General features: G+C 32.5%; 1 long non-coding RNA gene across 1 annotated transcript; it reads left to right on the forward strand.

The window, feature by feature from the left end:
• The first annotated feature begins 714 nt into the window (after nucleotides 1-714).
• On the forward strand, nucleotides 715-9,805 carry LOC145270546 (uncharacterized). Its single transcript, XR_013865433.1, has 3 exons — nucleotides 715-854; nucleotides 4,598-4,884; nucleotides 8,605-9,805. It is a non-coding gene; the product is annotated as an uncharacterized LOC145270546 (long non-coding RNA).
• The last annotated feature ends 583 nt before the right edge of the window (nucleotides 9,806-10,388 follow it).

Below are 10,388 nucleotides of genomic sequence, written 5' to 3' on the forward strand. Positions count from 1 at the left end.
ATGATTAATTTTTTAAAATTATTAATTTAGACAAATACGGATGCGTTGTTTGATTGTGCAAAACTCTAGCTTGGGGCGAGGGAGCTAATTTTTTTTTTTTTTTTTTTTTTTTTTTTTTTGCACAAACAAGGTATATATATATATATATATATATATATATATATATATATATATATATATATATATATATATATTAATTTAATAACTTAAGACTTTACTTTATTAATTATCTTTGAAATAGTCATAGAAAGCTAATATTTATCTTTCAAGGGATTCTTAAAAAGAATTTCTTTAACTTATAAATTTAACTGAAATTGTCAGTTTCGTTTGTCAGTTTCTGACGACGCCGTAAATACATTTTTCAGAATAACTTTTCCAATATCTCCATTTTTAATATTTGATAAACTGCACAAGCACCAGATTAACTTTAGGCTTTAATCTTTCAAACGCAATAAAAATAATCAGGAAACAAATAGTAAATAAATAAATAAATAAATAAAAATACGAAAAGGCTGCTAAAAAAACTATCAATTCCCGCCCCCACTAAATTGTACGTGCAACGAATTAAACAATTAATAAAGATGAAACTTGTAATCTGTTCTCTCTCATGTAAATATTAAAATGCTAAATAAAATAATACTAATTTTATACTAATTTTATTTTAAATAGATCGGTTCTATTTCGAAATGATTTCTTTTTTTATTTTTCCTCTTCAATTTTGTTTTCTGCGAACTTGCTCTTCCGTTCGTCATCTTGAATGTTAAGTTGAGCTTGTAAAGTCCATCACATTTGAAAAATCTTTTCATTTATAAAAGCAGATAAAGTTAATCCAAAACAGATTATAAAACAAAAACGTAAGTATTACTACATGAATTTAGTTTCGATTTTTGCACATTTGCAGAATACGTAAAAAATGTAAGGGAGATAACTACATTTACTAAGCGAATAATCCTAATGAAAATGTTGATTTATTGTTGAAAATTTTCATTGGCGATTGTTTTTTCTTTTCAATATTGACTTAAATGTAAAAAGAAAAAAATAATTTTATACATTTTAAATATTTTTAACTAATGTTGTTTTTTCGTTCACCAAAGGAAAAAAAAAGCTATAAATCTTAAATGGTTTTCATTGTTTAATGGTTTTTGTTTTTATGTTTTTTTTTTTAATTTTCTTAGTGGATTATTATCCCTAATCTATTATTTTATTTTCAATACTTGAACATAAAAAAAAAAAATTATTGGTCTAGAATCTGACGTAAAGCAATAAAAAAAAAGACTCTAAAAAAAAATCAATGAAAACTTTTTTAGTTTTTCAGGTGTGCTTGAAACAAATATATATTTCAAAAGTGGCGCAAGGAATTAGATTTCTAAAAGTGGGAATCACTTTTTTTAAATAAATTTATTTATTTATTAATTTTATGTAAAATGAGCGGTACTAGTGCACTTATTGATCCATGCTGAAATAATAATGTTATTTGTAGAAAGCCATTCTGAACATGGGGAGAGGGGTTTTTTGTACCTGTTCTGTACTTAAACTTACAATTAAATAAAATAAAAAAGATATCATAAAACTTTAATTTGAAAATATTATTCTTAAAATAGCACGGATCAATAAGTGCACTAGCACCAAATGAGCACTCACATTCAGGCCACACGGTGATAATGTGTGTGTGGGGGGGGCGGAGCCTGAAAGCCGTTTTGGTAAATTGTCACTTACTTTTGACCTTAACAATCAGATGACGATTTCTATAGTTTTTTGTATGCTGAAAATGAATATCCCATTAAACTCTTTGTCAAGAACTTTGCAGCTAATTCTACCCTTTGCGACCAAGACCGCCAACCCCCAATATTTCCTCCTGTATCAGAAAACACGCTATGTGATATACGTATATCTGTACGTGATGTTGCCAAGCTAATCAAAAACCTTGATTCAAGTAAAGCAACTGGCCCTGATGGTATTCCAATTATAGTACTCAAAAAACTTCAACCTGAACTAGCGCCCATACTTACAAAACTGTTTAAACGTTGTCTTAAGGAGAATAGTTTCCCATCTCCCTGGAAAATCTCATCAGTATGCCCTGTATTTAAGAATTCAGGTGATCGCTCATCCCCCTCTCAGTACAGGCCAATAAGTCTCCTGTGCGTCATGAGTAAGTTGCTAGAATCTGTGTTAAATACAGAAGTAATCAAACATCTCAACAAAAATAACCTTCTTAGTGACACTCAATATGGTTTCCGTTCTGCTAGATCTACAGCAGATGTCCTTACAGTTATATCGCATAGGATTAGCAAATCTCTCGACGGTGGCAATCTTTCTAGGGCAATTGCTCTTGACATATCTAAAGCCTTTGATAGGGTATGGCATAAAGGTTTACTTCATAAGATCGCTAGCTATGGTATAGCTGGAAAAGTCTTCTCAATTATTAAATCATTTCTTTCTGATAGGTTCATAAGAGTAGTAGTTGAGGGGCAAAAATCAGAAGCTCACAGTATTAATGCCGGTGTCCCTCAGGGATCCATCCTGGGCCCAACTCTTTTCCTGATCTACATTAATGATCTTCCAAATCATATCCTTACATCATTTGTAGACATTTATGCTGACGACACTACCATTTATGGTACCACATCTAAGACAGTAAACGAGCAAGTACTCTCCAATTCTCTCTCCTCTGATCTTTAGCATGTAGTACAATGGGGAAAGGAGTGGCTGGTTACTTTTAATGCATCTAAAACCAAGCTTCTCTCTTTACATCATCAACATTTTAATCCACATTTGTCATCAATTGAAATGAATGGCTCTCGTCTTCAGGAGGCCTCAAGTTTTGACAAGCTTCTGGGCTTGACCATTACTCCTGATCTTAAATGGAACACGTATATCAAATCTGTTGCCAAGGCCGCTGGAAAAATGGTGGGATCTTTCTATCGATCCAGTAGATATCTCACTGCTGATGCTATTCTCTATCTATATAAGAGCCAGGTACGTCCAAGGATGGAATACTGTTGCCACATCTGGGCAGGAGCTGCTAGAAAGGACTTGTCCTGCCTTGATAGAGTTCAAAATAGACTTCGTAGCCTCGTAGGAGATGTCCTTTTCTCCTCCTTACAACCTCTATCTCACAGAAGAGATGTTGCGAGTTTGTCTCTGATGTATCGTTATTTTCATGGAAAGTGTTCAACTGAGCTTCAATCTATGGTCCCCCCTCGCCAAACTTTCACAAGAAACACTCGTCTAGCTGTAAACACTATCAATAATTTCCCCCACTCTTTATCTGTGCCTAAACCTAAACATAGATTCCATGAACAAAGCTTCTTTCTTAGAACTGCACGCCTGTGGAATTGTCTTCCGTTTTCCTGCTTTCCGGCTGACTACAATATGGTTGTGTTCAAGTCTAACGTAAATAAGTTCTTGATGAGCCGTTCCATATAAGTTATTAAATTTACCAAATTTTCATTACTAATGATTACTATATTGACCAACTTCTACTGTACACTCTTTAACCCTTATCCTTGAGTGGCCTCTGGGCCTTGATAATGTGGTGATGCCTTTGTAAAAAAAAAAAAAAAACTTGCAGAAATGGTCACCACTGATAACATAAGGACTGACAAATATCTGTTTTCTATTCTTTAATGTCTTAGGGCTTTATTGAAAGATGAAATTAGAAACAAAATTATCTCCATTCACTAGTTTGCCATAAAGTGGGTGCTCATTTTACGTTAAATTCATAATAAAAAGTGATACCCCACTTTTTAAAAAAATTACATTTTTCAAATCTATTTCAAAACTATTTCTCTGTGCCACTGTTAAAGCATATATTCGTTTTCACCACTCCCCAAAACTTATAAAAATGGTAATCATAAAAGTTTTTTTATGGGAGGTTGAAAGATTCTAGACATTGTACTTGTCACTAATCTACCAGATTATCAAAAAAATTTCAATATTTACAATTTTTTAAGTTGTGCTCTGTTTCTAATACAAAATTCTAGTAAATCGATCATCCATTTTGAAAACATCGACTTTTTAGCCAATTTTGCGAATTTAGCCTTTTTTTATATTTAGTCGTTTTCTCCTTTCTTTAATTAACTGTTTGTATTCTCGTCTAGTGGTTTCAATATGAGGGATCGATGTATTAGAAACTGTTTACACACGTAAGTGTACCAAAGAGTTTTTCTGTTAATTTATTTGGAAATGTAGTTATCAAAATTTCTATTCGTTTGTTTAAAGAATGCTGATAATTAAAGAAACTTATTATGTTTTAAGTTTTCTTAAAAATACATTCAACAAACCTTACAAATAACTTTGACTAAATTAAAAAATAATCATGATTTTTAAACAAATTACAATATTAAGGTTCTGATTTTTTTAGATGAGGAATAATTGTTTGTATTATTTAAATTATTACGACTACTGTTCTCATCTTGAGTGTTATTTATTATGCAAACATTTTAAAAATAATATTTAAGATGAGAACAATAATCCAAATAATCCAAACGATACAAACAAATCACAACATTTTTTATTATTTTAATTGGAATTCATTGAGATGAGCAGTATTTATTAATTTTATTTATTGCGGACAATTATCGCTATCTTTTATTAGTTGTTTCAGGACTTTTCAGCCAACTATTCCTCTGGACTTTGTCAGTTAGTAACCGCGACGGATAGAAACTGAATCTCCTGACTGCATTCACTGCAATTACTGGCTTCTGTAGTTGTTGTTGTCTCACCACATTTTGGGCTAGGTAAGCCTCTGGCCGGCTTTGGGTAGGATTGAAACGCTGTCTTCAGACAATCATCACCTGAAACTGTAGAGATTCAACTGCTCCACTTCAGCAAAATCTCTATTCGACTTCAGCAACATATCAACTTCCAACTTGAATTCTTGAGGTATGTTTATTCCCTTCAAATTTTTTTCTATTTTGTCCATCATTCATGGTAATCTCGATAATGTTAGCAGTCACACTACACTTAGTTATTTTGCAGCTCCTTCTCAAGTATGTATGCAGATGCTGGTGTTTTAATGTAATTCTTATTGCTAACTGAATTTTCTGTGCTTACTGAACTATTGATGAAATATAGATATAATCTTCCAGAGCGATATACTCATTGAATATTCTTATTACTCCTAAATCAAAGTACATCCTAATCAATTTTTCTTAAGTTGTGGTTTAGTATGACACTTGTGTTGAGATGCTCTGGAAGAAAGAAGTCCTTGTGGATAGACTGACTTCCTATCCCTAATCTTAATCGAACAAACCCTTCTACAATTAATATGGACATCATTAGCTGTTCTTAAACTAACGTTTTTATCACATAATTAGGTTTCTGTCTGATGGCTTTAAAAAATTTTATTACTGACACCTCTGCTCCCCTATCCAACAGAGTGCTATAATTCTCTCCCGGAATTCTTATTGAAAAGGAATTTGATGCGCCCATATTACCAACTATGGGCATTGATGCCCTTGTTTCATTTATAAGGAATCACAGGAATGGAGTGCTCACGTTTCCTTGGATATGCTTCCTGCATAATCTCTGTATATGGCCCAGCTCGCCACAATAACTAATATCTAATTATCTACCTGCCTATTTACTTCTCTAGTTTTATGTACTAGTCCCTTACTTTCTAATTGGTTTCCTCTTTTACATCTGTCTCCGTATTTTGAGGACTGACTGGGCCCATAGCCTCAACTAGAATCCACTGCCTCATGTGACAAATCCCCATGGGATTTTCGTCATACTCCTGCCTTATGTCAAGCCAGATCTTCCATTTAACTTTTGCTAGGGCCTTCTGACATGTTTACTCATCCACTACTCCGGTCACCCTGAAATACCACTAGACATCATCTTTTTTCCACTGTCTCTTATTTTCCTATTTATATTGTTATTGACATCACTGCCTTTTTTTCAATAGTGAAGTCAATCCCTGCACAAAATTTGAAAATAGATACTCCTCCATTATAACAACATTGCCACTGACGAAAGAACAAAATAATAATACCACTCCAAATCAAACTCTTGTGTCTTTTATTTTCCATGTTATGCTACATGGGGTTTACATCATTAAGACTCTAATAACACTCTATATATCTTTAAATATGTAGCCAGTATCAACACTTCAATCCTCACAATCTATATAATGTAAAGAAAATAACAGTCTGTTTCCGAAAACACCGAGCAAAATCAATATGTACTAATAACAATATAATAACAATACATATTAAAATGAGGTGGAAAGTTTAAGAAAAACCCTTCATCAGAGAGCAAGACACAAGATGTTCTCAGATAGTCAAATTGCTTCTGAATACTGCCTTTATGTTATAGAGACCACAGTTTGTATACCATATAAGAATGAATTGACAAAAAATATTGAAATAATCTGTAATCTATAAAACGTCATAGTATTCAAGAGTGGTACGACTCCTCAGAAACACGTTGTGTGTGTCAAGCGGTTTATTGGAAATTATACAAATGTGAGCCATGTCACTCACAGTAAGGTTAGCAAAACATTGGAGAGATTGAAAAACTAGTTATGACAGAATATATATGGATGTAAAAGGCAAAGCATCTACCCTTATGGAATGAAATAAAAATTATAAATGGAGAAGAACAATAAAGAGTAATCTGGCTTAAGGAAACCATATATATTCTGGGTGATGATCAATTACTAAGCCTAGTATAGTATTTAACACAATATGGGAACCATTAATAATAAAAAATATAGTAATAAGTAGTAAAAAGTTTCTATACATCCGTATATATAGTGACGCCAAAAAGAAAGTCTGCATTGTATTTTTTCAAAAACTGCAAAGTTAAGCTAAATTGCATGTAACTGTTTAAACCTTATACCTCATTTGAATCATCTTTTATTCCTCTATAATTTTACCTGTTCATATTCAACTTTTAATTGAAATATGCTAGTGTTCATATCAATTTAAAAAATAACAAAATCGAGAAGTCAAAAAACTCTGCAGCAAAAAATGAGCTTTAACTTAGCTTAAAATATCAACCTTTTAGGCATCTAAACATCTGTAATGGTAATTTTTGTCGTTTCAGATTATACAACGTTACATTTAATCCATATGCTTCGACTTTCTCTTTGTGATCTCCACCTTTTTGGTTTATCTAATAAAGTAATCGGCACTAATCCTATGTGCACAGTTGCAAGGTGGTAGAGGTTCAGTTTTAATGTGGGCGTTATTAGTGCCAATTGTCCAGGTCCTATATTTCGCTTTCAAGGTCGAATTAATTCGCCTAAGTACATTAATATGTTAACTGAGCATTTTCTACACTACTTTGGCCAGAATTTGGATGAAAATACCATCTTCATGCAGAATAATGCTTCATTCACACAACTGGCAATGTAAAGATGTTCCTTGAAGAGAATGATATTCCGTGTTTGGATTGACTGCAGAATCTCCAGACCTCAATCCTATCAAAAACGTATGGTATTACATCAAGCAACAGTGACACAATGATGAGATTTAAAATCTGAAAAAAAAAAACTTTGTACAAAACTTTCACCTGAGTATTGCCATAGACTAATTCAAAGAAAACCCCCAAAATTGCAGACTGTCAATGCTATGCTACTAAATATTAACTAGTTCATTGTGTTTATGTTGTATTTGTGTTGGATTAATGTTCTACAATTACATTTAAATAACAATTTTCAATTGCACCGAGTTTCTTTTTACCTTCCTGATAAGAAGTTACTTTTTAAAATTGACGTGAACACTAGAATATGTCAATTAGAAGTCAAATATGAAACATTTATGAAAAACACTCGTCTAGCTAAAACAACTATCAATAATTTCCCTAACTCTTTATCCGTGCTTAAACTTAAACGTACATTCCATGAACAAAGCTTCTTTCTTAGAACTGCAGGCCTGTGGTACTCTCTTTCATTTGCTTGCTTTCCAGTTGACTACAATTTAGTCGTCTTCAAGTCCAACATAAACAAATTCTTGTTGAACCGTCCCCTTAAGTAATTCAATTTACCAAATTTCCACTACTAACGATTAACATCCCATTGACTACTGCATACTCATTGACCCTTATACTCGAGTGGCCTCCGGGCTTTGATAAGTGTATGTAAAATAAAACAACAAAAAATTATAGAGGTATAAAAGGTGAATTAGAAGTTATATTTAATTTAGCTAAAATTTTTGGTTTTGAAAAATTACAAGTGCGGACTTTTTTGGTGTCACTCACTATATATATATATATATATATATATATATATATATATATAATGTGTGTATGTATAGGTGTAGTAAAAAATATTGATAACATTTGGAAACAAAATAGTTCCTAAATTATCTGCAAAAACCCATGGTCATATAGTCAGAGGACTTGGTGAAATCTTAAAATTTCAAATTAGATTTTTACGAAAGGAGAATCAAAATACGAGTAATCAATGTGAAAATTTTAGTTCAATATTTGACAATAGAAACAAGTTAATTTTGTTAACCAACCAGTATTGCATAAAACTATGCTCATTTTATTTTGAATTTAATTAATAAATGTTGTGGATATTTTTAATGAAAATAAACAATAAATTCAATTTTACCACATGAATTTTATTTTTTCATATTTATTGAATATTTCCAGAATTTGAAACAATGAAAAGAACTCCAGTAATGGATGCAGCACCTTTCTTCATTGTTAACTGAAAACATTTTAAAATAATTCTAAATTCCTTCATAGAAATTCTCCAAAGTTGAAACCTATCAGCTTATTATCATACACTCAATTCAATATACTTTTTGCGGATCAGATGCAATCAAACATGGGAGACAAACGACATTCTTGTGAAGTATGTGGGTCTTCTTTTGCATCAAAGTCATATTTGTTGATTCATATGAAGAAACATACAGGAGAGAATCCACATTTATGCGAAGTATGTAGTTCTTCTTTTGCATGGAAGTCAGGCTTGTTAAGTCATATGAAAAAACATACAGGAGAGAAACCACATTCATGTGAAGTTTGTGGTTCTTCTTTTGCATGGAAGTCAAGTTTGTTAGATCATATGAAAACACACACGGGAGTGAAAGCACATTCATGTGAAGTATGTGGTTCTTCTTTTGCACAGAAGTCAAATATGTTGGCTCATATGAAAAGACATACTGGAGACAAACCACATTCTTGTGAAGTATGTGGTTCTTCTTTTGCACAGAAATCAACTTTGTTAAATCATATAAAAGCGCATATGGGAGAGAAACCACATTCTTGTGAAGTATGTGGTTCTTCTTTTGTACATAAGTCAAATTTGTTGTCTCATATGAAAACACATACGGGGGACAAGCCACATTCCTGTGAAGTATGTGGTTTTTCTTTTGCCTATAAGTCACGTTTGTTGATCCATATGAAAACACATACAGGAGAGAAACCACATTCTTGTGAAGTATGTAGTTCTTCTTTTGCACAAAAGTCTACTTTGTTTCAGCATATTAAAACACATACGGGAGAGAAACCACATTCATGTGAAGTATGTGATTCTGCTTTTACACAGAAGTCAAGTTTGTTAACTCATATGAAAACACATACGGGAGAGAAACCACATTCTTGTAAAGTATGTGGTTCTTCTTTTGCACAGAAGTCAAATTTGTCGACTCATATAAAAACACATACGGGAGAGAAACCACATGTTTGCGGAATATGTGGTTCTTCTTTTGCACAGAAGTCAAATTTGTCGACTCATATGAAAAGACATACAGGAAAGAAACTTAAGTTGAAGTAAGTGTCCCTAATGTTCCTGGCCTTAACAGAGCAGATAGGGAGAAAATGAAAAAAAAAAAAAAAGAGAAAGAAACTTAAGTTGAAGTAAGCGTCTCTAATGTTCCTGGCCTTAACAGAGCAGATAGGGAGAAAATAACAAAATACCAAGAACTTATGTACAATATGAGAAGAAACTGGAATCTTAAGAAGGTATCAATCATACCAGTCGTTATAAGAGTTAAACCACATTCTTGTTAAGTATGTGGTTTGGCTCTTGCACAGAAATCGAATCGGTTGAGTCATAAAAACACATGTGGGAGACTAACTACATTCTTCTTATGTGTTTCTTCTTTTGAACAGAAGTCAGATGCATTGCGTCATATCTTAATACATTCGGGAAACAATATCTGATGATCTTCCAATATCCATACCACAAAACGGTATACCAGCATCACGAAACAGGAGCCAGCTTGACAGCTTCTATCAAAAAACCGGCCAACCGTTTTTGTCAAGACTGTTTTTGTCAAGTTCGATATACAAAAAAAAGTTTATGTGCCAAATGATACTGGGTTAAACGAAGTGAGAGGAAAAAAATAACGAAATACCAAGGTCTTATGTATGATACAGAAAAAAAAGTGGAATCTTTGGAGCAACTGAAATTAGAAAAAAATTACCTG

The sequence above is a fragment of the Euprymna scolopes genome, chromosome 46, assembly GCF_053919585.1.
Source record: "Euprymna scolopes isolate OS-2025 chromosome 46, ASM5391958v1, whole genome shotgun sequence".
NCBI classification, from domain to species: domain Eukaryota; kingdom Metazoa; phylum Mollusca; class Cephalopoda; order Sepiida; family Sepiolidae; genus Euprymna; species Euprymna scolopes.